General features: G+C 38.8%; 1 long non-coding RNA gene across 2 annotated transcripts in view; it reads left to right on the forward strand.

The window, feature by feature from the left end:
- The window catches only part of LOC140640984 (uncharacterized), a 57,932-nt gene that overhangs the window by 2,513 nt on the left and 42,164 nt on the right, over positions 1–13,255 (forward strand). The window contains exon 3 of one of the 2 annotated variants that reach the window (XR_012037562.1): positions 1,958–2,092. The exons of the other annotated variant lie outside the window; for it this stretch is intronic. This is a non-coding gene — a long non-coding RNA (uncharacterized lncRNA). Of the gene's footprint in view, positions 1–1,957; positions 2,093–13,255 lie in introns of those variants that run through there. 2 annotated transcript variants of the gene reach the window in all.

The following is a 13,255-nucleotide window of genomic DNA, read 5'->3' on the forward strand; positions in this document are numbered from 1 at the left end:
AGAAAAGTCTTGAGTTATTCCCACTGAGCAAAACAAGCATGTCTATTTTCAGTTCTGAATAGCTTGCATTAGCTTGCTGAACTGCAGCAGCCTAGTAGACATCATTGGGTTTCAGCTCAGCTGAAATATCAAGGAAATAGTTCAGGCATTTAGAGGAACCTTTGTGAATTGAAAGCCCCAATGAGCCACTGTCTTTGCTTCAGTGGGTGGAGTGGGGAATAAAGTTTGCTCCAGAGGTAAAGCTGTTCCTTTTTTTTTTTTTGACAAATATTTAAATCATTTATTGTTATTAGGTTATAACATTTCAATATACACACTGCATGAAAATAGAGATGCCTTTTCATCTTCATTTTAAATTGATAGGTATTGCCAAATAAATGTCCTAAGACTGCACCAATTTATACTCCTACTAACCACCTGTGAGTTAGTATGTGTTATTTTCTTTAAAACAAAGTTAAAGTACTGTTGGGTCAGGTGGGCTATATTCTTATTTACTATTTTGACTTGACAGTTGAGTCTTCTTAGTCATTTAGTCCCTGTTGACCCACTTCAAAAATGAAATATCAGGCCAGGAGTCACAGGTTTCCACGGATCAGATATATAGATTCAACTTGAAGCCAGTAGTAAACTAATAGCTGTTTTTGAAAAGAGGTTGACTTGATAGCTGTGTCTGGGAGGCAACAAATTAAAAATCCCAAGGGACACCTCTAAGTGGAAGCTGCCTCCCTTTGCCAGAGGCTCCAATCAGATATATATCATCACTCTCAGAGGCTCGTGGTTAAAGGGGGGCATTAGGATCGTTGGGTCTCAAAGGTAGACATCATATCATAGCCTACTAGACAGATTCTATTGCAGCCCACTCATTTGTGCTTCACTCAAAGGATGCTGCTTTGAGTGTTAGCTGAAACAAAGAACCAGAATAGATAGAATGCCCAAGTGAGGCATATGATGTCTCCAACACCAAGAATTCAATATAATGTTGGATTTACTTTTAAGTGGTTGTGGCTGAATAGCAGTGTTTACTGGACCATAAGAAGTACGAGTGTTGCGTATGTACTCAAATGACTCCAAGAAACTTTTTTTTGGCTAATTGCCTTTGTGTGTGTGTGTGTGTGTGTGTGTGTGCGTGTGTGTGTGCGTGTGTGTGGAGATTTATAGGCCATCCATTAGTAGATGTTTGGTAACACTGTTGTCACAGTTGTTGAGATTCATGCTTTTGACTTGTCAATCAAAAGGATATCATCAATGTAAGCTTTGAACTTCTAAATGTAGAGGAACTTCCACAAAATTTTTACCTATCCACTGGTGGCAAAGGCCAGGGAATTTGTTACAATAACATTTCTCTATTTTTAGCTTTTTCTCTTGGGGAGAATTCCTTCTGACACTTGCATAGGAAAGCACAAGCACAGAACACATTAGTTCCTTGGATACATTTAGGTGAGGAAGAATCAACCTAAATGGCTTCCTCTATCAGATTATTTTATTTTATTTTATTTTTTATGAGATTATTTTAATTTCTCTTTTCCACTGTAAACTTCTCTCGAAGCACATATTTGAAATTGGGCAATTCCTCCTGCCATCATTAAGATGGTGACTAGATGACACTATTTAACTAACAGATCCATAAAACTTTGAGTCTTTACCGTCTCTGAAGTCACACAACATAGTTGAAAGAGCGCACTTGGCCATTGGCTATCCCTGGAGACAGGATGTCCACTGCCCTAATCCTATAAATTTTTTTCCTTAGAGCAGTTGAGGTCAGGGTAGAGTGTAAGGGAAACATAGTGGAAAATGGGGATCAAGGTACAAAAAAGAAGAGTGACTCAGCATATGAAATGCACTTTTACCTTTAATTCCAGAAACCACTCATCCAGAAATTAGACTTCTCAGGCTGCTAGTCTATACAAAGTTTTGTATTGAATGATAAGATCCTTATTGCTGGCTCCATTTATTTCAGATTACTGGACTCCTTGGCCCTGCAACCATAATTACATTGTCTTTGTCTTTACCCATGATGCTTGCAACCTCATGTCCTACTAACAGCCCTTCCTCTGCCTATGAAGAAGAGAGTGGGTGGCAATAAAAGACACAATTTTGGCAGCTTGTTTCTTTTTTTTTTTTTTTTTTTTTTTTGTTTTTTTTTTTTGTTTTTTTTTTTGTTTTTTTTTGTTTTTTTTTGTTTTTTTTTTTTTATTGGTGTTCAATTTACTAACATACAGAATAACACCCAGTGCCCGTCACCCATTCACTCCCACCCCCCGCCCTCCTCCCCTTCTACCACCCCTAGTTCGTTTCCCAGAGTTAGCAGTCTTTACGTTCTGTCTCCCTTTCTGATATTTCCCACACATTTCTTCTCCCTTCCCTTATTTTCCCTTTCACTATTATTTATATTCCCCAAATGAATGAGAACATATAATGTTTGTCCTTCTCCGACTGACTTACTTCACTCAGCATAATACCCTCCAGTTCCATCCACGTTGAAGCAAATGGTGGGTATTTGTCATTTCTAATAGCTGAGTAATATTCCATTGTATACATAAACCACATCTTCTTTATCCATTCATCTTTCGTTGGACACCGAGGCTCCTTCCACAGTTTGGCTATAGTGGCCATTGCTGCTAGAAACATCGGGGTGCAGGTGTCCCGGCGTTTCATTGCATTTGTATCTTTGGGGTAAATCCCCAACAGTGCAATTGCTGGGTCGTAGGGCAGGTCTATTTTTAACTGTTTGAGGAACCTCCACACAGTTTTCCAGAGTGGCTGCACCAGTTCACATTCCCACCAACAGTGTAGGAGGGTTCCCTTTTCTCCGCATCCTCTCCAACATTTGTTGTTTCCTGCCTTGTTAATTTTCCCCATTCTCACTGGTGTGAGGTGGTATCTCATTGTAGTTTTGATTTGTATTTCCCTGATGGCAAGTGATGCAGAGCATTTTCTCATATGCATGTTGGCCATGTCTATGTCTTCCTCTGTGAGATTTCTGTTCATGTCTTTTGCCCATTTCATGATTGGATTGTTTGTTTCTTTGGTGTTGAGTTTAATAAGTTCTTTATAGATCTTGGAAACTAGCCCTTTATCTGATATGTCATTTGCAAATATCTTCTCCCATTCTGTAGGTTGTCTTTGAGTTTTGTTGACTGTATCCTTTGCTGTGCAAAAGCTTCTTATCTTGATGAAGTCCCAATAGTTCATTTTTGCTTTTGTTTCTTTTGCCTTTGTGGATGTATCTTGCAAGAAGTTACTATGGCCGAGTTCAAAAAGGGTGTTGCCTGTGTTCTTCTCTAGGATTTTGATGGAATCTTGTCTCACATTTAGATCTTTCATCCATTTTGAGTTTATCTTTGTGTATGGTGAAAGAGCGTGGTCTAGTTTCATTCTTCTGCATGTGGATGTCCAATTTTCCCAGCACCATTTATTGAAGAGACTGTCTTTCTTCCAATGGATAGTCTTTCCTCCTTTATCGAATATTAGTTGCCCATAAAGTTCAGGGTCCACTTCTGGATTCTCTATTCTGTTCCACTGATCTATGTGTCTGTTTTTGTGCCAGTACCACACTGTCTTGATGACCACAGCTTTGTAGTACAACCTGAAATCTGGCATTGTGATGCCCCCAGATATGGTTTTCTTTTTTAAAATTCCCCTGGCTATTCGGGGTCTTTTCTGATTCCACACAAATCTTAAAATAATTTGTTCTAACTCTCTGAAGAAAGTCCATGGTATTTTGATAGGGATTGCATTAAACGTGTATATTGCCCTGGGTAACATTGACATTTTCACAATATTAATTCTGCCAATCCATGAGCATGGAATATTTTTCCATCTCTTTGTGTCTTCCTCAATTTCTTTCAGAAGTGTTCTATAGTTTTGAGGGTATAGATCCTTTACATCTTTGGTGAGGTTTATTCCTAGGTATCTTATGCTTTTGGGTGCAATTGTAAATGGGATTGACTCCTTAATTTCTCTTTCTTCAGTCTCATTGTTAGTGTATAGAAATGCCACTGACTTCTGGGCATTGATTTTGTATCCTGCCACGCTACCGAATTGCTGTATGAGTTCTAGCAATCTTGGGGTGGAGACTTTTGGGTTTTCTATGTAGAGTATCATGTCATCGGCGAAGAGAGAGAGTTTGACTTCTTCTTTGCCAATTTGAATGCCTTTAATGTCTTTTTGTTGTCTGATTGCTGAGGCTAGGACTTCCAGTACTATGTTGAATAGCAGTGGTGAGAGTGGACATCCCTGTCTTGTTCCTGATCTTAGGGGAAAGGCTCCCAGTGCTTCCCCATTGAGAATGATATTTGCTGTGGGCTTTTCATAGATGGCTTTTAAGATGTCGAGGAATGTTCCCTCTATCCCTACACTCTGAAGAGTTTTAATCAGGAATGGATGCTGTATTTTGTCAAATGCTTTCTCTGCATCCAATGAGAGGATCATATGGTTCTTGGTTTTTCTCTTGCTGATATGATGAATCACATTGATTGTTTTACGGGTGTTGAACCAGCCTTGTGTCCCAGGGATAAATCCTACTTGGTCATGGTGAATAATTTTCTTAATGTACTGTTGGATCCTATTGGCCAGTATCTTGTTGAGAATTTTTGCATCCATGTTCATCAGGGATATTGGTCTGTAATTCTCCTTTTTGGCGGGGTCTTTGTCTGGCTTTGGAATTAAGGTGATGCTGGCTTCATAGAATGAATTTGGAAGTACTCCATCTCTTTCTATCTTTCCAAACAGCTTTAGGAGAATAGGTATGATTTCTTCTTTAAACGTTTGATAAAATTCTCCTGGGAAGCCATCTGGCCCTGGACTCTTGTGTCTTGGGAGGTTTTTGATGACTGCTTCAATTTCCTCCCTGGTTATTGGCCTGTTCAGGTTTTCTATTTCTTCCTGTTCCAGTTTTGGTAGTTTGTGGCTTTCCAGGAATGCGTCCATTTCTTCTAGATTGCCTAATTTATTGGCGTATAGCTGTTCATAATATGTTTTTAAAATCGTTTGTATTTCCTTGGTGTTGGTAGTGATCTCTCCTTTCTCATTCATGATTTTATTAATTTGAGTCTTCTCTCTCTTCTTTTTAATAAGGCTGGCTAATGGTTTATCTATCTTATTAATTCTTTCAAAGAACCAACTCCTGGTTCTGTTGATCTGTTCCACAGTTCTTCTGGTCTCGATTTCGTTAAGTTCTGCTCGAATCTTTATTAACTCCCTTCTTCTCTTGGGTGTAGGATCTATTTGCTGTTTTTTCTCTAGCTCCTTTATGTGTAAGGTTAGCTTTTGTATTTGAGTTCTTTCCAGTTTTTGAATGGATGCTTGTATTGCGATGTATTTCCCCCTTAGGACTGCTTTTGCTGCATCCCAAAGATTTTGAACAGTTGTATCTTCATTCTCATTAGTTTCCATGAATCTTTTTAATTCTTCCTTAATTTCCTGGTTGACCCTTTTATCTTTTAGCAGGATGGTCCTTAACCTCCATGTGTTTGAGGTCCTTCCAAACTTCTTGTTGTGATTTAGTTCTAATTTCAAGGCATTATGGTCCGAGAATATGCAGGGGACAATCCCAATCTTTTGGTATCGGTTCAGACCCGATTTGTGACCCAATATGTGGTCTATTCTGGAGAAAGTTCCATGTGCGCTTGAGAAGAATGTGTATTCAGTTGAGTTTGGATGTAAAGTTCTGTAGATATCTGTGAAATCCATCTGGTCCAGTGTATCATTTAAAGCTCTCGTTTCTTTGGAGATGTTTTGCTTAGAAGACCTATCGAGTATAGAAAGAGCTAGATTGAAGTCACCAAGTATAAGTGTATTATTATCTAAGTATTTCTTCACTTTGGTTAATAATTGATTTATATATTTGGCAGCTCCCACATTCGGAGCATATATATTGAGGATTGTTAAGTCCTCTTGTTGAATAGATCCTTTAAGTATGATATAGTATCCCTCTTCATCTCTCACTACAGTCTTTGGGGTAAATTTTAGTTTATCTGATATAAGGATGGCTACCCCTGCTTTCTTTTGAGGACCATTCGAATGGTAAATGGTTCTCCAACCTTTTATTTTCAGGCTGTAGGTGTCCTTCTGTCTCAAATGAGTCTCTTGTAGACAGCAAATAGATGGGTCCTGCTTTTTTATCCAGTCTGAAACCCTGCGCCTTTTGATGGGGTCATTAAGCCCGTTCACATTCAGAGTTACTATTGAGAGATATGAGTTTAGTGTCATCATGATATCTATTCAGTCTTTGTTTTTGTGGACTGTTCCACTGAACTTCTTCTTAAAGGGGAATTTTAAGAGGCCCCCTTAAAATTTCTTGCAGAGCTGGTTTGGAGGTCACATATTCTTTTAGTTGCTGCCTGTCTTGGAAGCTCTTTATCTCTCCTTCCATTTTGAATGAGAGCCTTGCTGGATAAAGTATTCTTGGTTGCATGTTCTTCTCATTTAGGACCCTGAATATATCCTGCCAGCCCTTTCTGGCCTGCCAGGTCTCTGTGGAGAGGTCTGCTGTTACCCTAATACTCCTCCCCATAAAAGTCAGGGATTTCTTGTCTCTTGCTGCTTTAAGGATCTTCTCCTTATCTTTGGAATTTGCAAGCTTCACAATTAAATGTCGAGGTGTTGAACGGTTTTTATTGATTTTGGGGGGGGATCTCTCTATTTCCTGGATCTGAATGCCTGTTTCCCTTCCCAGATTAGGAAAGTTTTCAGCTAGAATTTGTTCAAATACATATTCTGGCCCTCTGTCCCTTTCGGCGCCCTCGGGAACCCCAATTAAACGTAGGTTTTTCTTCCTCAGGCTGTCGTTTATTTCCCTTAATCTATCTTCATGGTCTTTTAATTGTTTGTCTCTTTTTTCCTCAGTTTCCCTCTTTGCTATCAACTTGTCTTCTAGGTCACTCACTCGTTCTTCCACCTCGTTAACCCTCGTCGTTAGGACTTCTAGTTTGGATTGCATCTCATTCAATTGATTTTTAATTTCTGCCTGATTAGCTCTAAATTCTGCAGTCATGAAGTCTCTTGAGTCCTTTATACTTTTTTCTAGAGCCACCAGTAGCTGTATAATAGTGCTTCTGAATTGGCTTTCTGACATTGAATTGTAATCCAGATTTTGTAACTCTGTGGGAGAGAGGACTGTTTCTGATTCTTTCTTTTGAGGTGAGGTTTTCCTTCTAGTCATTTTGCTCAGTGCAGAGTGGCCAAAAGCAAGTTGTATTGGGAAAAAGAGAAAAAGAGAGGAGAGAAAGAAGGAAAGAAAAGAGAAAGAGAAAAAAAAAGGGAAGAAAAAGAAAAAAAAAAAAAAGAAAAAAAAAAAAAAGAAAAAGAGAAAGAAAAAGAAAGGAGAAAAAAAAGGGGGTGGGGGAAGGAAACAAATCAAAAAGCAAAACAAAATAAAAACAAAAACAAAAACAAACAAACAAAAAAAGAACCACGGGGCAGTATCTTCTGATTCTGTGTACTTTAAGTCCCTTGGCTTCCTCTGGAAGTTGTCCGTCCAGCTGGTCTTCTGGGGGAGGGGCCTGTTGTGCTGATTTTCAGGTGTTAGCAGTTGGGGGAGCTGCTGTGCCCCTGCCTGGTGCAGGGCTCAGTGGGGGTTGTTTACCCCGTGAGGCCGCAGGAGGAACAGCCCCAGTGGTGGGGCAGCTCTGGAGCCCTGGATTCAGCTCCGGCAGGAACTCCGTCTGCAGGGCCTGGAGGCTCCGGGGCGGGGCCGCTGCTCTGCTCAGCTCGGGGCAGGAGCGTCCTTGCTGTCCTGGGCCCTCCCGGCCTCTGCCTGTCCCGGGGGAGGCGGGATCCTGGGCTGTGTCCCGGCGCCCTGTGCTCCGGAGCCTGCGCTGGTGGATTCGCGCTCCCGGGCCGCGCAGCCCCCTCCGCGGAGCCGCCGCCCGAGCCCCTCCGAGCTGCTCCTGGAACCGCGCAGCCCCCTCCGCACGGAGCCTCCTCCTCTGGCAGCTTGTTTCTATCCTACCTTTCACTGTCCAGTTTCTAAAGTTCACGAACTGGTATAAGAGTAAGAAACTTTTATTCCCAATGCCCAAACCTTGCCCATCTCTTGGTTGACTATATACTAGATGACATAAAGTCTTCTCTTATCCCCTAACACAGTCATGGAATCCTTGTCTTCCCTCTTCCAAAAAGCCACATTTTTCAGTATCCTATCCTCACTCCCATAACTGTTAGGAATTGTAAAGCATCTGAGATTTTATGTTGCTCCCAAGCCAGCAAGTTCAACCTACTAGTTTCATGAGTTCTGAGAGAAGAAATAAAACTACTGAGTCAGATATGAAGGATGCACGGAGGTGACGCAGATGAGCACAGACAGATGCCTGTACAAATTGTGGGTTATATTACATAAGAGAAGCCCTGAACTTTGTGGACCTGAATCTATTGTATTGAATAATAAGCATGCCTTTCTTTACTCTGGAAGAACATGCTATTTATGTTTTTCAAGGCTGTTTACTGTACAAACATCCTAGGAAAGATAGTCTGGAACAGAGGGCAGTTAATACCTCTGCTAGCAAGATAAGCAAAACCGTGAGGGCCCATTGAGGATGGTTTCCTAACAATACTGTAGTGATTTTAACAAATATGAGATTTTGAAATGATCTTAAAGATGGGGAACTGTAAATTTCAATAATCTGCCTCCTTTCAGTCCTAATTTCCAGACTGTAAAGTGTATGATAAGTTTTCCATAATAAATATATAATTCCCCTTGGTTCACTCATTATAGCCATTATTTTTATATTCTTAGAAATCTGTTAAACAATGTCAAGATGTTTTATCATCTTTCATATTTAATTAAGTAGTGTTTTATTCGTATTGTACTGTTGGCTATTAGCATTTATCCTGGTACTACAGGTGTATTTTCTTTTATAAATTGGACAATGCTACATAACTCCCCACATGAGTTCCATAAATATTTATTCTTTTGTTAGGCTTGTTATTTTTTAATCTTCATTGCAGTGACCATTGTTCCTGTATGAGTCTTTAACCCTCTGATCTGATTTGTTTCCACCTTCATTAATTTATAGCTTGAGGTTAGTGCAATTGCAACATTTAAGGGAATGGTTATTTGTATTTGTGGCTACATTTTTAGCGTATTGTCTACACTGCCTATGATTACTTTATAAAAGCCTTAAGGATAGTAAAAATATTTGATAATGTCAATTATTGTGGCCTCCGATTATTTTTCAAAGATGGTGATATAAGTATTCCTTTAGGAAGGCAGTCACTTTGATAGTTTTTCCAGGCATAGAGATAGATTCTTAGTGACATCTCAGTTTGGTACAATGCCATGCTGTGGCAATCTGGATGGGTAGAGTAAGAACTTCAATAGGTAATTATGAAATAGATCATAGAAAAGAACAAATCTAAAAGATTCTCTTGAGGAGCAAATCAGAAAGCGCTTTAGAATGGGAAAAAAAAAACTTCTTCTGTCCCTTGTCAGTATTTTTCCAATGAGAAATTTATTATATTAAAAGTCTGGATCCTCGACCATCACAGCATTTTACTACAAATACCACAAAACACCTTGGAAGTTCCCTTTTATAGAAGGCAGATGGTTCTTTTTCTCTCTCATTGACAAAAAGTCTATACCCTTGTGTCAAATATAGCAGTAAAGGTAAGAAAATAAGCTCTCATCATCCCACTGCTCTGCATTAAAATCTCTATATTTTGGTTCTTGGAAATTCTTTAGACTCACTCATATTATTTAATAATATTCCTGCTTTCTTGATGTTGATGTGCTATTTATTTATTTATCTATTTATTTATTAACATTTCAATGAGAAGTTGGAGAAGCTAATCAGGGGTTGTTAATTTTCCAAAATACTAATTCTCAACCATAATCCTGTATTTTAAAGTAAATTAAAATGAATTTTGTTTTATCATTTTAAAAGTTTCTTAGTAGCCTTTGAGAATGCCTTTTCCTGATACAACAAAAAAGAGGGTTAGATATCATTGCACTGGGATATGATATCATAAACATCTGCCATCGGCAAGCACATTTAAGTTTCCAAATGAATGCAGGTTTCCATGGAAACAGCCTTAAAGTATATAGACTAGATATATCCAACGTACATCAAACCTAGCCCCTAATTTCAATGTTGATTTCTGCTGGGGCAGAGGCATACCCAGCACGGGGATTTGTTCAAGGTCACTCTTCCTTAAGAATGGGAAATGGGATTTTAAATTTTAGTCCCTTGTCCTCCCGCCTGCTGTTCTGCCTGCAGAGTCACACTGTCTTCCAGCTGTTCTTCTGTTAGCGTGTCCCTCAAGAACAGTTAGTAGGTCCCCAAGGTTCTTTGTTGTATATACAGAACAATTAAAGAAGAATCTCTCCATCTATGGAAGAAAATGAACTCTGACTCCCTAGAGAAAACCATGTTGATGCCAGATTCTCAGTCATACATTTACACTGAAGAATGCCTCAACCACAGACTGCTCTGGTGGCATTTGCTACTGAATGGAATTTGTACATACTGTGTACCATTCATCGCCAGATTCAGACCACAAGGCCTGGTTTGAATTACAATCTGCCACTCAAATCTGTGTGCCTCTAAACAAATCTCTTATTTCTGGAGACTCGGTTTCATTCTTCTGTAAAATGTAGTGAGAACAACCTGGCATTATTCACCTGCGTTATAAAATATACTTCGAGTCTCTGGGGCTTCTGTTCTGAAAAAGATGAGGTCACTGGTTATGGATTATTTTTTATGATTACTATTGCTTTTTTCCAAGAGATATTCCTGATAGCTTTTGAAGCAATTAGTTTGCTTTCAGAGACAAGGAATTAAAAAATTAAAAAAAGAACCCAAATCAAAGTGCCTTAAAATTCTTTAAATTTATGTCACAAAACAAGAGTTCCAAGAGAGCAGCCATAAAAAAGGTTAATTTCATACCTGAATGAAGTTGTCAAAATCCCAGTTTGTTTATACTTTTGCCCTCTTCCATCCTTTTCATTTCTATAAACACAGGCTGGCTTCAGCAGTTCCAGTGTCATATCTACACCTAGAAATATCCTGTTTGTTTGTTTTGGGATTGAGAAAACCTTTCCCAAATGCCTCCTACTGATTGGCCCTTATGTAACATTTACAGGATTGAAAGGACCTTGTACTTGTATTTTAGGACCTTGTACCTAAAATAATAATTGACAAAGGAAAGAACTACAAAATATTATATGGTATATATCTGGCATATATCTGCTGGCCTCATCTATACCTCTTCCTTCCCTCTATGCTGCCATATGACCAGCTGTTGGTAGAGCACATACATAAAGAAGAAGGTAAATACCTAAACAAATAAGAGTTCTATTAGGAAGAAGAATGAGGGAGTCAAATAGTGGCATATAATCAAGAATGTCTGCTGTAGCTAAAATAAGAAAATCATCCTTCTGATGCAGTTAACTAAAATAGGAGGTAAGCTTGGAGGTGAGGTTTCCATAAAGAAGCTTAGCATTTTTTTTTATCAATATAAAAATAAAGTCAGAGTTGATGACTTTTCCCTATTCCTTCTATGAAGTACAATAAAAATTTTGTATTATATACAAACCAACGTAAGGAGACCCCTAAAGCTGGGGAGAAAAAAAAAAAACAGATCAGCTCGTAAACATACTGCTTGAGAAATGACATGGAGGTAAGGTGTGTGTGTGTGTGTGTGTGTGTGTGTGTGTGTGTGTGTGTGTTTAACTTCATATTCTACAAACATAGACCTGAAGAAGCCTGGGAACCCAGAAATGCCAATGGGTCAAACTGAGGACGAGTGGGGGAAAGCCTGCTCTCTTTAGCTAAAGGAACAGAAAAAGAGGCAGGCTAGCAGGACAGAACGGTTTCGGATAATAACCACTTTCTATTAGCCAAATGCCACAAATAAAGCTGTGGTCTCGTCCCCACTCACAGCAGTATAATGGCTGACTGGGGAGATCAACATTCTACCCTTGTGAAGTCTGTAATAAGGTACTTCTGTATCTCCTAGGGTGGTATCAGAAAGTACCAAGTTGGGAGCTGGGGCTTCTATACCTCCTGGCGGGTAAGGAGATCATTCCCACCCTGGGTGTCAGTGGAGACCCAGGACTTCCACCCTTATTGGACAGTATCAAAGTACCTCTCCCCATTTCTACTGTGGTATTGTCAGGTGGAGACTCAGGAATTTTACGATTGCCAGGAAATAACAAGGCAAACCCACCATGCCATTAATGGATATCACACTGGGAGCTAGAATTCCCATCTTCACCTAGAATAAATGAGGAGGACAAATGGGGAAGCTAGACCTTTACCTGCACTTGACAGTAATGAGGCAGGAAGGTGTCAGAAAAAGCCAAGTAAAAAGAAGTTTAAATAAGATCCACACCAAAAAAATGAACCTAGAACTAAATGTTATATCTTCTACAAAAATTAACACAAAAAGGATCACAGACTTAAGTTTAAAACATAAAACTGTAATACTTTTAGAAAAACAAATTAAGAAAAGAAACAGTTTTTTTTTATTCTAGGACTAGGTAAAGTGCTCTTAGACCTGACATCCAAAGTATGATCATTAAAAGGGAAAACTTGATTAATAGAACTCTATTAAAAACTTTTGCTTTATGAAATACCCTGTAAAAGATGAAAAGTGATAAACAATTCTCAAGAATCATAAATTTGACAATGAACTAGTATCTGAAGTATATAAAGAACTCTCAAAACTCAACACTAAAACCCCCAAACAATCCAAAACAATCCATTTAGGACATGGTCAAAAGACATGAAATATTTCAATGAGGAAGATACACAGGTGGAAAATCAGCATATAAAAAATATGTGTCACCATTAGCCACCAGGGAAATGCAAATTAAAACCATAATGATATATCACCACATATCTAGAAGAATGGTTAAAGTTAAAAAAAAAATGGTGACAACACTAAATGCTGGCTAGGATATGAAGACAATAGATCACTCATACAAAACAATGTCCGATCAAAACCAGTGCATAAATGTTTGTAGCAGCTTGCTTGCTTGCTTGCCTTCCTTCCTTCCTTCTTTTCTTCCTTCCTTGTTTTCAGAATAGCCCCAAATTAAAAGCAACATAGATGCTCTTAAACAGGTAAATGGTTAATCAAGCTATGGTACATCAACACCATGGAATACTACTCTCCAATAAAAAGGAATGCACTGTTGGTACATGTTACAACTGGGATGAATCTCCAGATAACTATGACAATTTTAGACAGCCAACCCAAAAAGATTACATAATGTAAGATTTTATTTATATAGCCATCTTGAAGTGACAAAATT

This window comes from Canis lupus, chromosome 10 (assembly GCF_048164855.1).
Source record: "Canis lupus baileyi chromosome 10, mCanLup2.hap1, whole genome shotgun sequence".
Lineage (NCBI taxonomy): Eukaryota > Metazoa > Chordata > Mammalia > Carnivora > Canidae > Canis > Canis lupus.